The sequence below is a fragment of the Crinia signifera genome, chromosome 5, assembly GCF_055691185.1.
Source record: "Crinia signifera chromosome 5, ASM5569118v1, whole genome shotgun sequence".
Classification (NCBI taxonomy): domain Eukaryota; kingdom Metazoa; phylum Chordata; class Amphibia; order Anura; family Myobatrachidae; genus Crinia; species Crinia signifera.
Window position 1 is genome coordinate 197165108 of NC_139221.1, and position 25710 is coordinate 197190817.

The 25710-nt window shown below is 44.9% G+C and overlaps 1 long non-coding RNA gene across 2 annotated transcripts in view; it reads left to right on the forward strand.

Moving 5' to 3' along the window:
* The window catches only part of LOC146079626 (uncharacterized), a 518301-nt gene that overhangs the window by 169239 nt on the left and 323352 nt on the right, over positions 1–25710 (forward strand). For both annotated transcript variants that reach the window (XR_014474659.1, XR_014474660.1), the window contains exons 2-3: positions 595–676; positions 4790–5061. This is a non-coding gene — a long non-coding RNA (uncharacterized LOC146079626). The remainder of the gene's footprint in view (positions 1–594; positions 677–4789; positions 5062–25710) is intronic.

Here is a 25710-nt window from a genome sequence, read left to right on the forward strand (position 1 = left end):
TTCAATTTCTTATGACTTTCATAGACCAAGTGATGACATGACATTAGGGTGTTTTTATATTTTGAGTTTTAACATTTCGGGGGCTCTATACTTGTGCAGTGGATCTGCTCATATAAATCTCTGTAATATCACTAAATTAAACATGTAATTTAATTATAGATTATTTCCAGTAAGTAAGCATTTTTATGCACCTAATGCTGCCCCAGGGAACTGCTATTGCATTAATGAAGACAGCTCAGTTATTTTGCTATAAGCAATCAGTCACTTACAATCTCACATCATTTTGAGTGCAATATATACAGTATCTATGTGTGTGTGTGTGTGTGTGTGTGTGTGTGTGTGTGTGTGTGTGTGTGTGTATATCTAGGGGCAACTAAGAGTTAATGAATATGCAAATATGTTAGCAAATTATTCTGGAATACTAGAAACAATGACTTGTGATACATCTCTTCAATATGTTTGCTGTTCGAGAAATTAAAGAAGCCTAGAGGGGCGAATACCAATGCACAGTGTTAGGATAAATATGTTTGCTCTAATTAATTATGACTGTTTTTGCTGATTTCTATAAAATATGATTTTCATTTACCCATACAGTATTTTCTGCAAGTGACTTGTGCCTCAGAAGTCTGACAGATATTTGCACTGCCTGAGGAAAAACGCTTACACGGAATATTTGGTATGTTTACAGTCCTTCCAAATACTGTAGCTTCTTTTAGTTTGTGAGTCAATTGTTTTACTCTATGGAACATGGAAACAAAATAGTAATCAACATGAATATTACAGACATTATTGAGGGGCTAATGTATCAAACCTTTTAGAGGGATAACTTGTAGATCTAATTCTAGCTATCATTTATCTAGCAGTCTTTAAACTTACAGAAGCTGATTAGTTACTATGGACAACTGTAATGTGTTGCTTTTTTCACAGCAACTCTTTATTTTTAATTTTTATTTTTACATTTTCTTATATAGCACAGCAGATTCCATAGCGCTTTACAACAGACATACTTGGAGGTAAGAGAGCCCTGCTGCAAGCTTACAATCTACAGCAGGCATTCCCAATCACGGTCCTCAAGGCACACCAACAGTGCAGGTTTTAGGGTATCCGGACTATTGTTAGACAGCACTTACATCGACAGCCATTACATCGACACCATTAGTTCGACAGCTCAATAGGTCGACATGCTTTTAGGTTGACATACCATTAGGTCGACATGTCATTAGGTCGACAGCTCATTAGGTCGACAGCTCATTAGGTCGACATGTTTTTAGGTCGACACTGCCATTAGGTCGACAGTGTCTATGTCGACAGTCAAAAGGTCGACATGGGTTTTTTCACTGTTTTTTTATCCGACATGTGCCGACAGGCGGTATTTCATGCCCTACTATCCACTAGGGCAGGGGTCGGGAACCAATGGCTCGCGAGCCAGGTGTGGCTCTTTTGATGATTGCATATGGCTCGCAGACTGCCTGATTTTTTATCCCCTTTCTATGAGGATACGCGGCTGACATCGGGGGAATGGATTGAGCCGTCAGCGCGGCGGCGGGGGGGGATGTGGGTGGAAGAGCTGATACGCCGCAGTGTGTACTGTAGGCTCTTCCAGCTACATCCCACACCCGCCGTGCTGACAGGCTGCCCGCCGCGCTGATAGGCTCCCCACCTCTGCTGACACGTGGGGAATCACTGCGCGCCACACGGGTGCTGGAGGCTTTTGGACACTGACGGTGAGTGTAACTTACAGCAGTAAGTTTGTGCTGGGGCATTCTGTGCACTTCTATTATACTGCTGGGGGCATTATGTGTGGTATACTGCTGGGGGCATTATGTGTGGTATACTGCTGGGGGCATTATGTGTGGTATACTGCTGGGGGCATCATGTGTGGTATACTGCTGGGGGCATTCTGTGCACTTCTATTATACTGCTGGGGGCATTATGTGTGTTATACTGCTGGGGGCATTATGTGTGTTATACTGCTGGGGGCATTATCTGTGGTATACTGCTGGGGGCATTATGTGTGTGTTATACTGCTGGGGGCATTATGTGGGGTATACTGCTGGAGGCATTATGTGTGTTATACTGCTGGGGGCATTATGTGTGTTATACTGCTGGGGGCATTATGTGTGTTATACTGCTGGGGGCATTATGTGTGTTATACTGCTGGGGGCATTATCTGTGTTCCTGCTGGGGGCATTATGTGTGGTATACTGCTGGGGGCATTATGTGTGGTATACTGCTGGAGGCATTATGTGTGTTATACTGCTGGGGGCATTATGTGTGTTATACTGCTGGGGGCATTATGTGTGTTATACTGCTGGGGGCATTATCTGTGTTCCTGCTGGGGGCATTATGTGTGGTATACTGCTGGGGGCATTATGTGTGGTATACTGCTGGGGGCATTATGTGGGGTATACTGCTGGAGGCATTATGTGTATTATACTGCTGGGGGCATTATGTGTGGTATACTGCTGGGGGCATTATGTGTGGTATACTGCTGGGGGCATTCTGTGCACTTCTATTATACTGCTGGGGGCATTATGTGTGTGTTATACTGCTGGGGGCATTATGTGTGGTATACTGCTGGGGGCATTATGTGGGGTATACTGCTGGGGGCATTATGTGTGTTATACTGCTCGCATTAATGGTGAGTATTATAACAACATTATTTAAAAGAATAAATTCAGAGGCGTTTTATACTGACATTTACTTGAATTCACTTTTAAAATATATTATATGGCTCTCACTGAAATAAATTTCCAAATATTTTGCTTTCATGGCTCTCTTAGTCAAAAAGGTTCCTGACCCCTGCACTAGGGCGTGGTGGGAGAATAAAATAGTGTGCCGAGCGCAGCGAGGCACCGTGCCCGAAGCATCGCGAGCGAAGCGAGCGATGCGAGGGGCTGCGGTACACTTCAAACTGTGTCCATGTCGACTGTGTCGACATTTCGGCCAAAAAACAGTGAAAAACCCATGTCGAACTTTTGACTGTCGACATAGACACTGTCGACCTAATGGCAGTGTCGACCTAAAAACATGTCGACCTAATGAGCTGTCGACCTAATGAGCTGTCGACCTAATGAACTTTTGACTGTCGACATAGACACTGTCGACCTAATGGCAGTGTCGACCTAAAAACATGTCGACCTAATGAGCTGTCGACCTAATGAGCTGTCGACCTAATGGTATGTCGACCTAAAACCATGTCGACCTATTGAGCTGTCGAACTAATGGTGTTGATGTAATGGCTGTCGATGTAAGCGCTGTCTAATATCCGTCCCAGACCCGGTTTTAGTGATATCCAGGCTTCAGCACAGATGGTTTAATCAGAATCCCTCAGATATTAATTAAGTCACCTGTGCTCAAGCCTAGATATCTACAAAACCTGCAGTGTTGGTGTGCCTTGAGGACCGTGGTTGGGAATGCCTGATCTACAGGGACATATGTGGGAAACACAAGGACAGGCACCAGTAATAGCATAGCAGTCCAACCAAGTTCAAGTCCAGAGGAAAAGCTGTATAATACCTCAGAGGTACTTAAATATTATAAGCTTGTCTGAAGAGGTATGTTTTCAGGGAACTCTTAAAAGTTGGGAGGCTAGTGGAGGCTATGTTTTAATACACATACAGCATGTGTCTTTTCATTGCATTTTACACTGGAGATTTGGCAGCATTTTGCTTCATGCAACAAGGGGGCTGTGTGGAAGTTAACAGGTGTAAAAGTTAAGGCCAAAGCTTTGTGGCAAGAAACAGGGGCGGATTACTGGTAGGCCGATGTGAGGCCACATGTCTGCCAGTGACTTTTTTTTAAAGATGTATCCCTGCTTAGAGAAGTGGCCCCATCCCCAAATCTGCAAATATAAGGTGGAAACCCATCTATATCAATTGTGAAATCTGTTAAAGGGAAAGGAGTGTGTGTGACAATGTGAACAGCTTCCAGACCGGTGTGGAGATTTATTAATCCCACCTATTTTGGTGTTGGATCCACATACATTTGATTTGGGGGCCACTTCTTGTTTTTAGTTCCCAATCTGCCCCTGGCATGAAATGGGAGGGGATAAACATCTAACACATTTTGCTACTGGCTGTAGCTTTTTCAAAGGTGGTTTGAGGTATGATGGCTGGTGGTATAAATACCCCTATCAATAAGCACCCAATTAGGTGCTTAGCAATCAATCAGTAGTACAATCAACAAAGTTAATACAAGTAATAAAGAAAAAATAGTGGTTGGGAGACAAACATATAAGTATAAAACCAATCTATTTATTGATTTTTTAATAGAAAAAAGGTAAAACGTATATAAACATATTCATAATATTTAAACTGCTTCCGGGTCACAGTCACATGATCGGCTCTGATTGTATATCTCCTAGGTCTCTATATTGTAAAAGAGAGTAGGGAAGTAATTCTTAGATAAATGTAGGAAAAGAAAGATACAAATAAAAATAAGCCAAACAATTAAAAGGATAAATAGATGGTTGTTTTCGTAAGATGTACCGCGTCACTTCCGCCATATCATTTCCGGCGGATGCCGGAAGCAGCACCTTAACCGGCAAATTACCACACAATACTTCCGGCAGAAGCAGCGGTGGATCGTACATCTTACAAAAACAACCATCTATTTATCCTTTTAATTGTCATCATACCTCAAACCACCTTTGCAAAAGTTACAGCCAGTAGCGAAACGCATTAGTGTTTATCCCCTTCCACTCCAGGATTTTGATCTATGCTCAATTCAGCTAGCTGCTTTCTAATCAAGTTCCGTTTGCTCACTGCTCCAATTGTGCAACTTCCAGCAGGATCTACTGTGGCCCACCATTTGGATACCCCCAGGTGAAAACCTCCAGGTGAACCTTTCCACCCACTGTCCCCTTTAAGGAGGATTCATTCACCCTCCAGCTGAACTGCTCATGCACCTAATCGTCCAGCGGCCATTGGGGGCACTGCACCACCAGAGAGGACTTTGGGCTATATCTGGGGTCCAGAACATCCTGATCCCTCCACAGATTCCTCCAGCAGCACCAGACTGGGATACCGTACAAATAGAGAGGACCTACCAGCATCTTTGGTAAAGTGCACTTACCTTAAAATTTGATTGTTTACCATTGAGCAAGTGACATTCTTGAATCCATCTTCCATCCTGCGAGTTGGAAGAGTGTATTAATTCAGTATTTTAATAACCTAATAATAATGTGATGTATATGTGTATACCTATTAATTGATATTTTTTTTAAATATAAATAATTTTTTACCGTTGCATTGGTTCAGTGTTTATTCACTGTAGTACCAGCGCTGCTATATTTGCTAATTTTTTTGCTAATTTTTTTTCCTGTATTACCCTCATAGGGATTGACTACCCCTATACTCTAGAACAGTGGTGGCCAACCTGTGGCTCTTGAGCCTCATGCGGCTCTCCCCCTTGTAAAGTGCGGCTCCTGCTCCCACTGCTGCCCGCTGCCCACCATCTGTCCCAGTCCCCCCTGCTGCCGGTTCCCTGAATCCCTTCTCCTTCTGAGGGGAGGAAAGTGCGCATCGCGCATCTCTCCTACCCCTTACTGTGCATCCTTGTGACTGGGCCATCCGCCAATCAGAGCTCATGGGCCAGCAGCCAATCAGGAGCCAGCCAGCGAGCTTTGATTGGTGGGCGGCCCAGTCACAGGGAAGTGAGGGGGAAGGAAACGCGCAGTGTGCTGTGCTCTCCTCCCATCGGTGACATGACAGGAGGACTGCAGGGGGACACCAGACTGTCCTCTCCCCGCCTGGCAGCAGCAGCAACAACGGTGAGTGCCGCTGCTGGGAAATTTGCACTGTGGGGGCATAGCAGTTTGTGGCACTGTGGGCGCATAGCAGTTTGTGGCACTGTGGGGGCATAGCAGTTTGTGGCACTGTGGGGGCATAGCAGTTTGTGGTACTGTGGGGGCATAGCAGTTTGTGGCACTGTGGGGGCATAGCAGTTTGTGGCACTGTGGGGGCATAGCAGTTTGTGGCACTGTGGGGGCATAGCAGTTTGTGGCACTGTGGGGGCATAGCAGTTTGTGGCACTGTGGGGGCATACCAGCTTTTTGGCACTGTGGGGGCATACCCGGCACCGTGTAGTGCATACCTGGCACCGTGGGGGGCATATGTGTATCTGGCACTATTGGGGGCATATGTATATATGGCACTGCATTATTGGAGGCATATTTGTATCCCACCCACCCAAGGGGTCAAAATAGACTACGCCCCTTTTTTTGGCGCATGCGCCTTCGGCGCACGCATGATGTCGGCTCTTTAGCTTGACTACCGATATTTTTCGGCTCTTTACCTCTGACCGGTTGGCCACCCCTGCTCTAAAAGCTGCTTGTTGGGAATCAGCTCATACCTAGGGTGCCTTGTTTTATTCTCCAGTAGAATTAAAAAAAAAAAAAAACGCTTTTTCCTGGATATCACTAAAACCTGGATTGTTAGCGTGCTATCAGGACTGTGGCTGGGAAGTCCTGGTATGTATGTACTTGTCATTAGAATAGCACACAGGTTCTCAAAGTCGGTCCTCGGGACCCCACACAGTGCATGTTTTGCAGATATCCTCACAGAATCAAGTGAAATAATTAGTATTTAACTTTTAAAATGTTTCAGTCAGTAATGAGTGAATCTGGCACCTGCGGGGTGACCTGGAAAATGTGAACTGTGTGGGGTCATGAGGACCGAGTTTGTGAACCACTGGCAATAGCAGGTATAAAAAGTTCTGTGCTCAGCAGAAAAAAATATTTAACGTATTCCATCAGTTTCACAAAGAATACTCCCCTGCTGCCATAATAAAGGTTACTGTGACCATTGAAACATCTAAGTGAATGTAGACATTTATTCTTATTTGTTAACCTACAACGGAGTTGATTAGGTTGCTATCACAGGACTTGTTCTGTTAATCTTAATGTTATGTCTGGTGCAAGAATCCCCTAAATAGCATTGCTGCATATGTGAGAATTACATTACACAAGTGGAGATAAAGACTTGTTACTCCATCAGGTTCTCTTAATTAGGATAAAAAGAGATGAGTTGGGTGAAGTAAATTGCATTCCTTAACTTGATTTGACCTACAGTATGTAACTTCTGTAACTTTCATCAATGCAACAAAAGCAGGTAAATTAATAGCAGTTACCATGTATTGTTGCTTTTTAATGTCTTTACAAAGTAGGATTCTAGCTTATTAGTTAAAATAGATTCTATGTTGTCAGACACAGCAGGGAAAAACAAGTTTTCTTTCTGCCATACTATTTTATTTTATTGCTAACTAGAGCACAACTGACAACAGAGAACCAGGCGCATATTTACAGTACAACTGATCATTTATATACAAATTAATTTAAACTCAGTACTGCTAATATCACAGCAATGCTATCATTTTGTTTCCCTCAAACCTCATTATGATCCAAAAGTGTTTACCTGACTGCCTCTGTCCAGGACCGGTGCAAGGTTTATAGACACCCTAGGCCAGGGGTGGCCAAATTGGTACTCGAGATCTACCAACGGTCCAGGTTTTCCAGATCACCTAGCTGGTGTACAGCTGTAGTCAATACTAATGGTCACATTTTCAAACCTGCTGCATTCATTCCTACTATAGATCCACAGTTTGCCTGGAAAACATGCACCGTTGGTAGATCTTGAGGACAGGTTTGGCCACCCCTGCCCTAGGCAAAGCTACACAATACCGCCCCTGCATCCCCAAATACCCTCCGCCTAGCCACTCACATACTGTACATTCACTTCTTTAAATATTACTAGATTAATGTTTAGATTTAAAAACAACATAAATGCAAAAATAACATCTAACAGTCATCCCTCTCACTAGGTAGCGTTTGTGATCGCTGACGGTAGAATTGTGAGATGAGATGGGTGCAGAGCAGACGAGCTCTTAGATGGCCTGAGACCTAAAGTACCCTGCACCCAGGGTAGTTATGCCAGTGGGAGCTGGTTTATCACCAGCACAAAATTTACAATGTGAATAAAGTCCAGGCCATGCCCACTCCATGAGGCCACGTCCATTTACAGTGCGACCTCTCACACCTTTTATGACAGCCTCAGATAAATTATGCCTTTGATTAGGGTCCGATGGTCTTGTGGGCCGAATTTGTCCATCCATTGTTCTAAACTGTCAGCACTCAGCACTGCCTCCTGGATGTCAGTGTCACACTGTGCTGATCAGTCACGGAATTTGCATATTTACGTCATTACGCGACCGCGACTTCTGATCTCAGCGGCATGGATGGGGAGAGCTTAGTGGACAGTGACGCGGCTGCACCGCCTTCAAGTTCCCGATCTGCACGGGCTGGACAAGCTGAGCGGCCGTGCAAAAGTTCAACAAAGACGTGTGGTCCAGGTTCAGTGGTCAGGTGCGGTGGCTGTCACTCCTCCTGTCCTGTGTGTCCCCAGTGCTTTGCCTGTCCCTATGCGCCTCTCAAAGGGGTTTATTCTAGTTCATTCTTTCTGACAAAATCCTTCTTAGATGGACAAAACCATGTGCACTGCAGGGGGGCAGATGTAACATGTGCAGAGAGAATTAGATTTGGGTGAGTTATTTTGTTTCTGTGCAGGGAAAATACTGACTGCATGATTTTACACTTCAATATTGATCTCACTTTGAAGAAAAACCCCACCCAAATCTAATTCTCTCTGCACAAGTTACATCTGCCCCACCCGCAGTGCACATGGGCCCTTATTCTGGTTGGTGCGGTAATATCCGCGTGCGTTCGTGCCGCCGATGTTTTGTGTCTGCGCATGTGCAGAGGCGTCTCTGCGCATGTGCGAGCGGGTCATACGGCCAAATCCCGCATGATATGTGAACACTCCGAACAGGGGGTGGAGAGGGGCGTGAAGGGCTATTTGGGCTCATTACCATATGCATACGCCCCACGTTTCATGGCCGTTCCCATGCAAACGCTGGGCGTACGCATGGTAATGCGGCCGTGACGCACGTGTAGGGGGCGGACATATGACATCGCCGGATGTCAGCTGCCCGCCCAGATCCCTGCTTTTGCACGGAGAAATGTCCATGTGGTCTGAGGTTGCGGGAGCTGGTGGAGCACTCGGTCCTGCATCCGATGGTCTGCGACCATCGAATGATGGGGGAGGTTCCCTTAGATGGAGGAGGCGTATTCCGTGTAAAATACACGTGCGGTCTGTTCGGCCAGCTTCTTAACGCGTACGGACGGAGTTGGCGATCCGTATGGAAGGCGGGGTTTCGTACGCACGGTCATGGCCGCATAATCGGATCCGGCCGCACCGACCAGAATGAGGCCCATGGTTTTGTCCATCTAAGAAGGATTTTGTCAGAAAGAATGGACTAGAATAACCCCCAAAGTCTCCAACTGGCTGACTGGTGCTGCTGCAGCCTGCACTACAGACTTCTGCTTCAACTCTACAAGCAGCACACACAGGTAACTTTGCTATTACAGTTAATTTATTTATTTAAACGGTACCTGTTAGAATGCAATGCTACATTCTTTCATTCCACTTGATGTGGAATGAAAAAATTTAGATTTTTTAAATTATTTTTCTGCTTGTAGGGATTGTTTACATTGTAGTCAGAGTAGATCCCGTTGATGGGACATGTAGTTCTGCAATGCTAAGTTAGCAACATTTATGAATAAAAACAAATGTGACTGTAGTCCTCCTAAAGTGTTTTATGGTGTGTAGCCCTGGCGCCGTGCGTCTGAGTCTCCTTGCGGGGCTCGCTTCGCTCGCCCACGCTGCGGGCTCGCCACGCTATTTAAAATCAACTCCATGCCAACATGGATAGTGGGGGTATGAACTATCCATGTTGGCATGGAGTTAAGTTACTTTTTTTAACATAGTTTGTGGCGAGCGTAGAACCCGGAAGTAGCACGGCGCCATGCTGGCGCTGTGAAACTACACAAGTACCGTCTAGCCTTATATGTAATGGGCATTATGGTGTGTGCCATAATGTTTAATGGGCAGTGTGTAGCCTTATATGTAATGGGCATTACGGTGTGTGCCATATTGTGTAATGGGCATTAAGGTGTGTGGCCTTATATGTAATGGGCATTATGGTGTGTGCCATAATGTGTAATGGGCAGTGTGTAGCCTTATATGTAATGGGCATTGCGGTGTGTGCCATATTGTCTAACGGGCATTAAGGTGTGTAGCCTTATATGTAATGGGCATTTTGGTGTGTTCCATAATGTATAATGGGCGTTACGGTGTGTGCCATAATGTGTAATTGACACAACAGTGTGTGTCATAATATGTAATGGGCAATACAGTGTGTGGCAATGTGTAATGGAAATAACGGTGTGTTCCATAATGTGTAATGCCTCCTTTTTGTGATGCCACGCCTCCTTTCCATGAGGCCACGCCCATTTTAGACCTGCGTGGCTTTGCCGCGTAAAGGTTCCGTCTGCTGTGGGTCGGCCTGTGTACTCAAAATACCAGGGCCGATTTCTTGTCCCAGTCCGGCCCTGCTGTTACATGTATACTATTACATAGAGCAGAGATCTAGAATAGTTGACCTTCAAACAGCTCAGTACAGTGATGCAAAGACATAGGTAAGTTTGAGGTGAATGTGCGCTTTGTCGGCAGCCTTGTGGGGGTGATAATGATGGAGTGGTTACCCTAGAGACCACAGAAGACAGAATGCACAAAAAGGAAGAGTATCAATATCTCCACCACTGGCGCCGAGCAATACGTCCCTATGAATGAAGGGGCGATCCTCTTCTCCAATTCTGGGGAAGGCTATTTCATAAAATACCGTACGCCCCTTATGAGGTGAGGGGGTTCCTCTTCTCCGAATATAATAAGCTCAGAACAGGTCCCAGGGGAAGCTGTCACAGTGATGGAGATGGTTGTGAATCCCTGCATCCCTTATAGCCTCAGTGTGTGATCGTGATGACCCAAAATGAGAAATGATTTGGGGTATAGTGTAAAACCATTTATTAAACATATAAACATAAACAGATAAAAAGGCAAATGATATTATCAAAGTTCTCAAACAGGCTTGAAGCGGAGCGGGATTGATCCCGGGAAAACCAAAACCAAAAGTCCACACTCCCTCCAGGTATCGGTATCAAATGCCAAAGGTCCAGAGGACTTCTGGACCTTTAGCATTTGATACCGATACCTGGAGGGAGCGTGGACTTTTGGTTTTCCCGGGATCAATCCCGCTCAGCTTCAAGCCTGTTTGAGAACTTTGATAATATCTTTGTTCTCCACCATACACGGGCCCTTATTCTGATTGACGCGGACTTTACCGCATACTTTCGGATCGCGTGTTTACGGCGTCTGCGCATGCGTGGAGAACGCAACGCGCATGTGCCACGCCTTGACTCGGTACCAGTTCGGCCAGATCCCGTCCAGAACTGTTCACCGCTCTGATTCGGGAAATAGGGGCGTATTATGGGCGTCATGCGGAATGACACATGGGCGTAGTTTCAAAGTGGGCAAAACGGGGCGGAAACATGGGCGGACACGGGGGAGTACACTTATGTTGGGGGGCGTACATTCGGAAACCACTCCGAATGCACGCGATCAAAAAGGGCAGAAATGTGCGGTGTCCACAAGTGTACTATTGCTTTGCGGACACCACTCGTTCATGCGCTAGGCGAACGTACGCCTAATGACTACAACCATTAACACCTGAACCCAATAGAATCTACTCCTTTACTCATTACTCACTAATAGGACGCTTGTCAGTGCTTTAATTGAAACCATTGCACTTCAATTGCTGTAAGGGTTAATGTGTGCAATGCATGTGTTAGGCATGCTTGTAAGGATATATTGGCATCTAATTGATTCCAATTCCAAATAAGCAGTTTTTTATGAGGATAGGTAATTGAATAAGTGGGTCATGTGATGTATTGCAGAAGATACATAATAGTGGGTTGTTTGGCGTAAATACTCCGCTTACGTGCGGTAGCACCGCTTGGCTCCCGTTCGGATGCGGTATTCCCGAGCATACTCTGTAATACTCTGTAATACCGTGCAGAATCTGAGTGTTTCTCCCGCACACGCATGGTTTGTATGTCGTCCGTAAACACGCCCTGTTCTTAAAGAGTGAGTCCGTCCGAATGCGGAGGACACGTGGGCGTTTCTACGGACGATGGCCGCACGCGGCAAAACACCGTGGCGTGCGGACCGCACCGTAAGAATGCGGGAATATCCGCACCGATCAGAATAAGGGCCACGGTATTATGCCAAGTGGCTCCATTTGCCTTTTTATCTGTTTATGTTTATATGTTTAATAAATGGTTTTACACTATACCCCCAATCATTTCTCATTTTGGGTCATCACGATCACACACTAAGGCTATAAGGGACGCAGTACAGTGATACTGGAACAAATGTGTATTGGGTGTTATTTATTTTCCAAATGCACTATAACCTCTCTGGAATGTCTGTGTTTTGGATAGTTCTCTCCAAAGAGCTGCTTGAGGAATCCTGCACAAATCCCTCACATTGCATGCACTGTGTCCACCTGCATCATTCTGTGCATGCACAGGTAGACTCCAGGGTCACAGACAAGGCCAGGTACTGGTGCTGATCGAGCTACTTTTTGCCTTGCTAATTGCATTTTTTAGTACATATGTGATTCAGTGGCGTAGCTACGTTTTGGGCGCCCCCCCCCCCCCGTCGCCGCCCCGCCAAGCACTGCTACCCCGCCGCCCCACCGCCCATGCAAACCCCCCTCAATCCCCCACAGCCTTACCTATCGCGCTGGTCCCGGCGGCTCCCTTCTTCTTCTGAGGACCACCAGAAAATGGCCGCCCCCATACAGCAGACAGTTTCAGAGAACTGTGTGCTATATGGGGGCGGCCATTTTGTGGTGGTCCTCAGCAGAAGAACGGAGCCGCCGGGACCAGCGCGATAGGTAAGTCTGCGGGGGATTGAGGGGGGGGTTTAACTATAGCACCGCAGCCCCCGGCGCCCCCACATGCACAGCGCCCCCCTGCAGTGGCGGGGTCTGCGGTGCTATAGTTACGCCGCTGATGTGATAAGTATCGGTGTGATTGCCAAGCATTTGCATTACATACCAGCCAACGTCACTTGTAAAGACAAGATGACCTCTACATTCAGTATGCTCAGTAGTGATTTTATTGGCCATCGTAGGATAGAGCATGAAGCCTCCCTGGAGGGCAGGAATACTGTAGGCCTGTAGTTCATATGTTCTCCTTTACTTGGTGTTACTGTTAAATATCAAATACCAGGTCCACTTGTCCAATTCCTTGACAACTTTGCTGCCTAGCTCAACTATTTTCAATCCTTGGACTCTCATAGTAGTAGTAGGGTGTTTATTTATAAGGCGCCACAAAGTGTCCGCAGCGCCATACTAGTTGAATTTACCAAAATTCATAACCTTTGCACTTATTAATCATGTAACTATCTGTGCACCAACCTAGTATCAAGCTGTGAAGAGAAATGTGTAATTTTTATAATGAATTAAAAACCGTAGAACCAGTATACAACTTTTTTAGACCATTAATTGTTATATTAATGTTAGGGTACTTGTTTCCTAGCACGGCGCCCACGATTTTGATCTTATTACATCTTATACAATCGCATCGCATGCAATATAGCGGCATGCAATGCATGCGATTCGATTTTTAATTGTACAAGCACCCTGATGGGTGCTTTCAATGTTAAATGCACCCCCATTGGCAACGCCACCCCCAATATCCACGCCAACCAGAAGCGTGGCGAGCATAGCGAGCCCGCAAGGGGCGGCGGTACGCGTCATCCGACCTTTTCATACCCCCACTATCCACGTCGGCGTGGAGTTGAGTTTAGATAGTGTGGCGAGCCCAGCGAGCCACCGAGCCCGAAGCGTGGTGAGTGGACACGGATTACTTTACATGTATTACGCGTCCGCGCGCCAAGCTTCGGGCTGGTATTCCGTGCTTCGGGCTGGTATGCCATTTGCTGGCATGCAATGCTATGCGATATTTCATTGTACAAGCACTCCTGTTAATTTAACATGAATATCGCATCGCACATATTGCACACCACTAAGTATGGTATGCGATGAGCGCCGTGCTAGGAAACAAGTACCAATGTTAGATATATTTTAAACTGACGAAAAAGGGGTGGTGGAGCGCTAAATAATACAGTATGAATGGGTATGACCAATTGGGTAGTACAAATTATTTTATTTTTACTAATAAAAGATAGGGTTGAAAAGCAATTGCACATATATTAATAACAATAGTGGTGTACAGCCTGAGAGGGATCTCATGCATTAGTGGGGATAGATATATAATCACAATATACAGTTTCTCACTTGTTCCTGAGGTTACTCTCCCAGGTGGATAAATCACAATCTCCCAGATGGTATGGGGGAAAGGCTGGAATGTAGGGTGTCCATAAACCTGACCGGAAACAAGAGCCTGATCCTGATGGAATTGGGATACTTGGTCTCAGTGCTTTAGTAAGGCAGTCCGGTGAATAGCAGGTGGTGGTGTCCCTTGTGGTATCCAGTTGGTTGTCCCAGATGGAAGGGCTTGGGGAGTGGAGAGTTGGTCCAAGTGAGGATAGTAGCAGTTTGGAGTCCCAATAAAGGTGGTATCTGTTTAGAGTCCCAATGTCAGACTGTAACACCTAGCCTGACACGTTTCATTGTCCACAGACAACTTTTTCAAAGGTTGGTATGCCATTTGCTGGCATGCAATGCTATGCGATATTTCATTGTACAAGCACTCCTGTTAATTTAACATGAATATCGCATCGCACACCACTAAGTATGGTATGCGATGAGCGCCGTGCTAGGAAACAAGTACCAATGTTATATATATTTTAAAATGCAATACAATATTTATTTTCTAGCTTTTGTTTTCCTAACTTTTATGGCCAACAACTTATTTTAAAATGAGTAGATAGAACTGTGAATCTTTAATAGGCAACCCTGCTGTCTTTTTTTCTGGTCTTTAGGATGGCTTTTTGTAAAACAAATATAAATTACACAGTATGTGTTTAGATATAAAGGCATTCAAAGAGAGGCATAGCAGTAAAGTATATTTTCAGTAACATGTGTCATTAGGGGTCTATTTGTTTAAATAAAATTCCCAAAAAACATGCAGAAGCTAATACTGAGGCAATTTACAAACAGCCGATTACAGATAGTTGGAGCAATATTGAATAACCCCAAAAGTGCTTTATTTAGTATCAAAATAAGGTACTGTAACCTTGGTCTTGGAGCCTGTTCCTTAAACACAATTGCAATCGCACCTAAGCCTCAAGAATTGTCCTTTTGGGATGTTACATTATCTCTCCAGGTAAAGTATGTAGATATTTACACTAATAATTGAAATACTTATTAGACACAATCTCTTTAAATATGTCCCTGTTTCTAAACCATAATATTTGAATTGATAATTCCTTTTTAGCGATGTCATGGTGTAAATGTTTTACATTATTGTTTATAGAGATTGGCAGGACTGACAGTAGTACTATAGTTACTGCTAATTAAGCACTGAAGGAAGACAATGATTGAATTAGAACTGCCAGCTCAAAAGAGGTTACTGACTAGCGCTAGCCCAGCCCCCTGGTGAAGTCTGGGTTGACAAAATGTGCAGGGGCATAGCTTAGCATGAACATTGAGAACAGAGGTGTCCGGGAGAGAGTGTAAATAACTCAGACAATAAAACAAGCTGATTTTATTGCAGTGATTCGAGCTGCTTGTTGCGGTGCGTGACCCCAGTCCTCTTCGTGTGTTTGAGAATTGAATAAAATCATTTTTACGTGGATATTTGCACTATGGAGCGCTTCATTTTGTTCTTATACCTGTACATAATATTTGAATATTGAATATTTGTAATACAAGATCAAAAAGGCGATTTGCTGTTAGCAGTGATGTAGAGTGTTCCCACAGTGCCCGGAGCATGTATGTGCTACAGCGCCCCCTCCGGCGAGAGGGTTAAACGTCATGTGCAACAGGCCATGAAAACACATTAAACTCAGCTCCTGCCCCCAGTTTTTGTGCCAAAATTCACATTTTGCCATACAAAATGAGACAAAATTCACTTTATGCCACATAGAATTAGACAACATTCACACAGAAGAAGACAAAATTCACAGGGAATGAGTAAAAATCACGGTACTTGTTTCCTAGCACTCCACAACGATCATAATCGCGGTCATCGGGGGTAAAATCGGGGCCATCGCGGGCATCGCGGCCGCTAAAAAATCGGGTGCGATGGGCCAGACGCGATGCCCGCGATTTCCCCATAGAGAACAATGTTAAATGCCTCAATTTACCCGCGATGACCACGAGTTCCCATAGGAAACAATGTGAAATGGCTCAATTTAGCCAAATTATCATAGGAACAATAGTAAATGGGCCAAAAACACCCCTGAACATTGAAATGTCCCCCCAAAAGTAGTTGACGTCACCCCGCCATCAACGTGAACCCAAAGCGTGGCGAGCGCAGCGAGCCCGCGAGGGGCGGCGGTACGCGTCCTCCGACCTTTTCATGCCCTACTATCCACTAGGGCGTGGAGTGAGAATAGAATAGTGTGGCGAGCGCAGCAAGCCACCGAGCCCGAAGCGTGGCGAGCGCACGCGGATACCTTCACAGTTATACGCGTCCCCTCGCGGGCTTCCCAGGTGTCCATGGCGACGCGGACACCTGGGAAGCCCGTGAAGGGACGCGTTTACCTGTGAAGGTATCACTGTCCCCTCGCCACGCTTCGGGCTCGGTGGCTCGCTGCGCTCGCCACACTATTCTATTCTCACTCCACGCCCTAGTGGATAGTAGGGCATGAAAAGGTCGGAGGACGCGTACCACCGCCCCTCGCGGGCTCGCTGCGCTCGCCACGCTTCGGGTTTACGTTGATGGCGGGGTGGCATCAACTACTTTTGGTGGGACATTTCAATGTTCAGGGGTGTTTTTGGCCCATTTACTATTGTTCCTATGCTGATTTGGGTAAATTCATCCATTTAACATTGTTTCCTATGGGAAATCATGGTCATCGCGGGTAAATTGAGGCATTTAACATTGTTCCCTATGGGGAAATCGGGGGCATCGCGTCTGGACCATTTAAGCATTTTTAGGTGCACACGACGCGACCGACCCGATTTTTCAATGCATTTCAATGGAAAAATCGGGGGCATCGCGTCGGTCGCGTCGCAGGCCACTCAAATTACCCCCGATGGCCAAGATTTGTGGCCGTGCTAGGAAACAAGTACCAAAATCACATTATGCTGCATGAAATAAGCCAAAATCCACACTGGATGAGCCAAAATTCACGCCATGCCACACAGAATGAACCAAAATACAGGGAGAGTGACAGCGGGGGATGTGGGCACAGGTACAGCGGGGGTTGCAGGAACAGTGACAGTGGCAGAGGGGGATGTGGGCACAGGGACAGCGGGGAGAGTGACAGGCAGCGGGGAATGTGGGACAGGAACAACAGGGACAGTAGGCTGGAGCACGACTACTTACTTTTCAAGAATAGTGGGCTTCAGTGGCAGGGTTGGCAGGAGGAGGAGGTAATGCAGGCTTCCCAGCAGGATCCGGATATACAGGGAGTTGAGCTGGGCCCTTTTGCGAGGTGATCAAAGGGGGGAATCTGGCTGCCGGGTGATGATAATGGGGGCTGGGTGATAGCCAGTGTCGTAACTTGAAATTTTGCACCCCCAAGCCAAAAATGTCTATGCTGCCCCCCCCTCAACATTAATTATATATTTAAAAAAATAGTTGCCAGGGGTTACATACTAGATACATATATATATATACACACACACACGCATATATACACATATAAATAGTAGTGGCACTCGTCAGTAAAATAGCTCCCCCCCCCCTGTTCCCATCCTCCGAGCCCCCAGCCCTCCGTCCCACACAAGACTTACAGAATTCTGTCATTCAAAACGGGTTCAGTCACTGATGCTTGCCACTGAGCTCCCACGTCCCATCTGAAGACTGCAGTTACAACCGCGCCGGCTGAAGGCTCTACAGTCAGGGTCTTGGACGGACCCTGTCCCTGTGTAACAGTCACGTCCACGACCAGAGCAGGCCACCCAGCAGACCACTGAGTAGGAGTGCTGCTAATGGTAATCGGCACTCCACTCGGCGCAACCAATTTAGTTACTTGTCAGTGCAGCGGGAGCGGACACTGTGCTTCACACTGCCAGCCGAACCCGCTGTTCGTCCTGCGGGCAGCCTGTTTTCTTTTAGTGCGCCCTGCTGTTGCTGGCTATCCCAAGCCGCGGCAGTGGCTGCGGACGGATAGTTTCGCCACAGGTGATAGCGTGGCGCCATCACCAGAGCAGGCGCCTGGAGCCCGAGCTCCACCAGAACCACCCTAGATACGCCTCTGGCTGTTAGTATAGCTAAAAGTGTAAAAGTAAAAGAGAACACTCAGAGACTGTATAATGAATTCAACCATGCAAATCTGTATTGGATTGGAATTTGTATTGGAGTGTTACAATCAGGATGTGGTCAAAATCCCGGCGGTCGGAATCCCGACGGTCGAGATACAGACGCCGGAATCTCATACTGATCCCTTACAATCCAATACAGATTTGCCTGGTTGAATTCATTATACAGTCTCTGAGTGCTCTCTTATTTATATGGTTTACACTGTGGCACCGGAGCAGTTGTATTTATCAGAGTATTTATCAGAGTATTTGTCAGAGTGGCAGCATACCTGGATATATATATATATATATATATATATATATATATATATATATATATATATATATATATATATATATATATATATATATATATCAGAAAAGAATGATGTGCACAAACACCTTAAAAGAAATGTCCACTGATGGGAAGTTTCTTTGCCCCAAATGTGGGGATACAGTTCTTTGTCCAAGCACTCTGGGTTCTTCTTCAACCCGGCAGCTCCACACAACCTGGTTTCCACAGGTGACAAATTTGTTCTATAAAAGAAATGAACAGGAGCGCTCCATAGTGCAGATAAAAGATGGTACAATTTTTATTTCCTTTAAAACACTGGATCACAAAGTACAGAATCACGTACCACAGCGGGCGGTTAGAAAGAACCACACTGTTTACAGCATGAAGGTTCCCGTGGGGAAAAGGTTTGAGCAGCGGCAGCAGCAGCTTCAGCTTCAACTGATCCTTGGACGAACAGAAATGATGACGCCAGGCCTCGCCTGGCGTCATTATTTCTGTTCTTGTCCTGAAGACGGGCTCCGTTCTTGTCCTGAAGACGGACTCCGGCCAGAAATACTGTAGACATCTTGCGCCAAAAAAGATATTTACAAAGTACCTGGAGTTTTATATATATATATATATATATATATATATATATATATATACTAGCTGACCCGCCCGGCGTTGCCCGGGAAACCCTTGGGGTTTCTTTATTTCCAAAATTGCTGAAAAATGTCATCTTACAATATGCTGTGCCAAAGACCTAAGATTGTAATTTGTTATAGATTCCACCATAATGTTAGAATGTGTTTGCATTGATACTCAATGACGGCAATGAAATCAGGTGTGGTGTTGTTGTTTGAAACACAACGCTCCTGAGTTGATAACTTGTATGTGTTGATGAATTCCACATCCACTCCTGAGATTTAGCACCTACTGTATGACATATCCTCCAACATCTGAGGGTCAGAAATCGGTACAAAATCAGAAAGGGACGTGGCCACACCTCCATTTCTATACTTTCAAATTGTACAGTTTCTAGGGTGTGTAATTACAGGCCCTGAGTGCGAAGGGACCGGGGTGGGCGTTACTTACCCCCCCATAATTAATTAAAAATTCACTGCTCCCTGCCACTGCCACTCCCCTCACCGAACCTGCAGCAGTCTCTGAGGTCTGGGGATCTGTAAAGCACATGCACCGGGCATCTCTACCAAACAGTGGGGCAGCCCCTGAGTGTGGGAGCAGGTCCACGGGCCTGGCCACATGATGTCATGACGCGACGCCTGCTACCCGCACCACTGTAATGCCCCACTGGGAATGGGTGCAATGGGCCAAATTCTTCCCTACACCAGCCGAGCCAATCCACTGATCCAGCCATCACAATCATCAATGGGTGCATTGATAAGGTTTGAGTGTAAGAAGTTGAAGAATAAGACTGAGAAAAAGAATCGCCATGTTACAAAGTGTACAATTTACTCAATAAATCATGAAAAAAATGTAAGTGTACATAGAAGTACAATCAAGAAATGAAAGTAGGATTAAAAAATAAGTTCTGATTCAAACTGATAATTGTTTGGATGGGGTGGGTTGTGAAACAAATCTATAGGTGGGGGTATGGATATTGTGGGCATAATTGGTGTTTGTTACACCTACATGGGGCCCTCAATTGATGGGATTTTCACTACAGTGTCACGGTCACATTGTCACCATAGGGGGATTCCCAATTGGGGTCCAGGTGGTCTTTAAGGGACCCTTTACAATCCTGTAGGTCTCTTCTCCTTGAGCTTACGGTCTCCCTTAATGATAGTCAATCACTGAGGGAGACCATAGGCTCCAGGAGAAGAGACCAACGGAATTGTAAAGGGGTCCCTAAAAGACCACCTGAACCCCAATTGGAAATCCCCCTACGGTGACACTGTAGTGAAAATTTCTCATCATCTGGGTACCCCCTGTAGGTGTACCAAACACCAATTATGCCCACAATATCCATACCCCCTCCACCTATAGATTTGTTTCGCAACCCACCGCCATCCAAACAATTCTCGGTTTAAATCATAATTTATTTTTTAATCCTACTTTCATTTCTTGATTGTACTTCTATGTACACATATTTTTTTCACGATTTATTGAGTAAATTGTACACTATAACATGACAAATCTTCATCTCAGTCTTATTCTTCAACTTCTTACACTCATAACATTCAAACAAATGCATGCAGTGCTCATGCCCATCGACCAAACATTATCTATGAACCAAAAGAGTCTGGGAAACCCTTAAGGCAGAGCAGTGCCTGATATCCAACTGACTAACAGGGTGAGTGCAGTGTACCCGCTTTGTATTGATCAATGGGTGCATTGGCCAGGACAAAGATATCTCAGTGCGACTGGAGGACTGGAGAGACGGATATGGGGAACAAAGTAGAAATGGTACATTAGGTACAGTTTTTATTTGCCGGTACAGACTGTTAAATAAACGGCAAATTATTTTTTACGTGTTCTGTGTGTTTGTGTGTGTCGTTCTGTTTTTGTGTGTTGTAATGTATGTGGTTTTGTGTGTTATATTGTATGTACTGTATCTGTCCAATGCGTAAGTGTGTGAGGTGTGCTATGTATATACAGTATGTGTGTATTGTGTATCTGTGCAAAGTTTAAATGTGTGTTTTGTGTGTGTTGTACTGTTTTTTGGGTGTTTGTGGTGAATGTGGGTGTGTGTTGTGCTGTTAGAGGTATGTTATGTGTGTGTATCTGTGCAATGTTTAAGTGTGTGTTCTGTGTATTGTACTATTTTTGGGTGTGTGTTGTAGTGAATGTTGGTGTGTGTTGTACTGTGAGTTGTGTGTTATGAGTGTGTGTTGTGTTGTGTTGTGTGTATATCTGCCGAATGTGTAAGTTTGTGAGGTGCGCTACATATATATGTGTGTGTAGTGTGCTGTGCATATCCTGGCAAAGTTTAAGTGTGTGTGTTCTCAGTGGCGTACCTTGGTTTGGGGCGCCCCCCCGCCGTTAATGGGGGGCGCCCCCCCTCCCCGCTGGCCTCCCCACCCCTGCCATTAATGGGGGCGCCTCCCCCCCTCCCCACCCCGGCCGCCGGTGCCACCCCCCCATCCCCTCCTGGCTTCAATTAATAATTCTATGCAGACGGACCACGATAAAATGGCCGCCCCCATACCGCATACAGTTTCAGAGAACTGTCTGCTTTATGCGGCGGCCATTTTATCGTGGTCCGTCTCCATAGAATTGATTGAAGCCAGGAGTTGTGTGTTTGTTGTACTGTTTTTGGGTGTGTGTTGTAGTGTGTATGGATTTGTATTGTACTGCATGCGGTGTGTTTCCAGCGATTTCAGCCCCTATCTCCCCCGTGTGTACACAGCTTAAGTGTGTGAGGTGCTCTACGTATAAATGTGTGTGTTGTGTGCTATGTGTGAGTATGTGATGTACTGTGTGTGTGTGTGCGCGTGTACAATGTGTACGTGTGTGTGTGTTATGTGTGGTCTATGTATATCCTCAATTATTTCCTAATTGTTTAAAGCCTTCACCATAATGTTAGAATGTGTCTGTAATACTCAATGACAGCAATCAAATCAGGTGTGGAGTTGTTCCTTCGTCCACGGTTTCCAAGATCCTCAATCTTTTCCCCAGATCATCAATGAAGGAAAATTAAAACTTGGTGTTTTTTAAAATTCTAAGTGAAATTTCCCAGAAATGGCTTCGAGGTGCACACCACCGGGTCCAGAGGTATCTTGTTGCCAAATTTGGTGTCTCTGAGTGCCATGGTGTGTCCGCAATGCGACGGACACGTACACACACATGCACACAGACTCTTCAACTTATTATTATATATATATATATATATATATATATATATATATATATATATATATATATATATATATATATATATATATATATATATATGATTCAAGAATAAATGGCACAAAGGCAGGAATAATAAAGATAAAAGGAGGTGTATTTCAAAGCATAGTAAGCTTTCGGGGTGTCAGCCCCTTCTTCAAGTTACACACTTACAGCAAACACATATACATCAACACATACCTTTATACCCCACCATAACTCCACATGTGAGTTGCAGGCCACGCCAGGCACCGCCGGCCAGAAACCGGGAGGTGACGCACTTCCGGGTAGACGCCAGTTACGGTTGCTAAGCAACCTCACAGCAAGCGTTTCACCACGGGAGGCTCACCACTCCAGCTCCAGCCAGCCATAAACAGGCACACACCGTGCACACTCACCTTTGTGGATATCTCAAGTGTCACATATTTTACATGAAATATTTGGTGCTTTCATCGTACCAGGGATACCGGCTGTGACCACACACCAGATGGACACAGCCGGTGGTTGCTAGGCAACCCACAGGCTTGCAATCCATTTAGGCTGTCGTTACAGTTACCTCCCTATTGGCAGTGAAAACCTATGTGTAGGTATTGAAGCATCCGATTTGGGCGACCCTAAGGGTCATATACTGTAGCTGGCCAGTGGTGTCACATGTGATTATAGGATGCAGCATGGATCACTAATGCCAGCAGCAATGCATTCTCTAATCACATGTGCATTAGGCTCAGGGCATGGAAACTACAGTATGGGCTTTATTCAGATCTGATCGCAGTACAAATTTGTTTGGAAAATGGGCAAAACGATGTGCACTGCAGGTGGGGCAGATGTAACATGTGCAGGGAGAGTTAGATTTGTGTGAGTTATTTTGTTTCTGTGCAGGGTAAATACTGGCTGCATTATTTTTACACTGCAATTTAGATTTCAGTTTCAACACACCCCACCCAAATTTAACTCTCTCTGCACATGTTACATCTGCCCCACCTGCAGTGCACATGGTTTTGCCCATTTTCCAAACAAATTTGTACAGCATTCAGATCTGAATAAGGGCCTATACCTATATAAATGTGGGTGTGTCTTTTTGTGTTTTTAATCATATTTAATTCAGTTTTATTTTGTATTATGTACATAGTCTGTGTATGATGAAGACAAACACTCTGTCTTCCCAGTGACTTGCTGAACTTGCAACATCATTTTTTATGTCTTATGCAGAGTAAAGAATCTAATTTTCTTCACTAGATATATTTATATGTGCTCTATTTCCTTGGCTTATTAACTTTGCTTTTCTGTTTTATTACATTTTTAAATCATAAAATTGCTTTCATTTTTTCTGTTTAAGGCTGTATTTTTCAGTTTTGTTTTTATTATAGTTTAGTAATTGTTTACATTGACTACACCTTCAACCAAAAGATTTTTTTTAATTTTCCTTTATAATTAATAATGAATTAAACCATGCAGTATATCTAGGGCACACAAGGAGACTGTGCTGATTAATTTGATATCTGATGCTTGTACAGTATATTGTGTTTGACTGAGTCTGAATACAGGGCAGAACAGAACTTGCATTGAAAAAGAAACTCTAGCTTCTACATTGTAACACTTCACATACAGATTCAATACTGTATATACAATTGTATCCACATACATCTAGCTCTTTGAGCGTTAACTAGCCCTTCTAATCACCCCATGCTATGGTACAACTCGATAGCACTTTTTGTGCATTTCTTTCATTAAGATGCAGCTTATTTGCATCACTATGTAGACCTTGCTGATTGAAATGATATGTGACATGCCTATATTATATAGGCCTTATTCTGGTTCACTCTTAGAGGCAAATTCCTTCACAAATGGACAACACCATGTGCACTGCAGGTGGGGCAGATAGAATTAAATTTCATTGAGTTATTTTGTTTCTGTGCAGGGAAAATGGTATACGGTTATTAGGTCTACAACAACTAGGTTGACAAGCTTTGGGTCAACACCACTAGGTCGACAGGCAACAAGGTTGACATGGGTCAAGGTCAACATGTGTCTAGGTTGACATGGGTCTAGGTTGACAGGTCATTAGGTCGACACAAGCATTAGGTTGACAGTGTCTAGGTCTACAGTAAAAAGGTCGACATGGGGTTTTTCACAGTTCTTTGAGCTGACACGTGCCGACAAGCGGTATTTCATGCCCTACCATCTGGGGCGTGGCAGGAGAATAAAATATTGTGCCGAGCGTAGCGAGGCGCCATGCATGAAGCATTGCAAGCGATGCGAGGGGATGCGGTGCACTCCAAACTGTGTTCATGTCGACTGTGTCAAAATTCAAGTAAAAAAAACTGTGAAAAACCCCATGTCGACCTTTTCCATATTGATCTAATGCTTGTGTCAACCGAATTACCTGTCGACCTAGACCCATGTCAACCTAGACACATGTCGACCTAGACCTGGGGTTGTCAACCCTAGTCCTCGAGAGCTACCAACAGTGCATGTTTTGCAGGTCTCCTCACAGAATCACAAGTGAGCTAATTAGCTCCATCTGTGGATCTTTTAAAATGTGTCAGTGATTAATGAGTGCAGCTGTGCAGCAGCTAGGTTGTCTGGAAAATGTGAACTGTTGGTAGCTCTCGAGGGCTAGGGTTGGCTACCACTGACCTAGACCCATATCGACCTTGCTGCCAGTCGACCTAGTGGTGTCGACCCAATACTTGTCGACCTAGTTGTTGTAGACCTAACAACCCACACCCAGGAAAATACTGGCTGCTTTTTTTTTTACACTGCAATATAGATCTCACTTTGAAGAAAACCCCACCCAAATCTAACTCTATCTGCACATGTTATATCTGCCCCACCTGCAGTGCGCATGGTTTTGTCCATTTGAGAAGGAATTTGCCTCAAAGAGTGAACCAGAATAAGCCCCATGTGTATCCATGGCTGTATCTTTATATGGAAATCGCTGCAATGTGAATTTTGTGAAATCCAAATAGAGCCCTTCATTTGGGATAGTATTTCTGTAGGGTTAGAAGCAAGGCAGCCTGCTGACTTTCAGCTTGCTGTTTTAACAAAGGGTGTTATTAACTAAGGGTGCCATCTGAACAGTTAAAGAAAGAGTTGAACAAACATTGAACAACTACATAAAGAAATACTGGAGGAACACAGAAGGACATAAAATTAAACATAAGCCACTGAAAATTCAGAATTCTGCAGTGAGTTACCTGACCCAGCATCACCTACAGTCTGTACAGCCAGGACAATGAACTCAATAC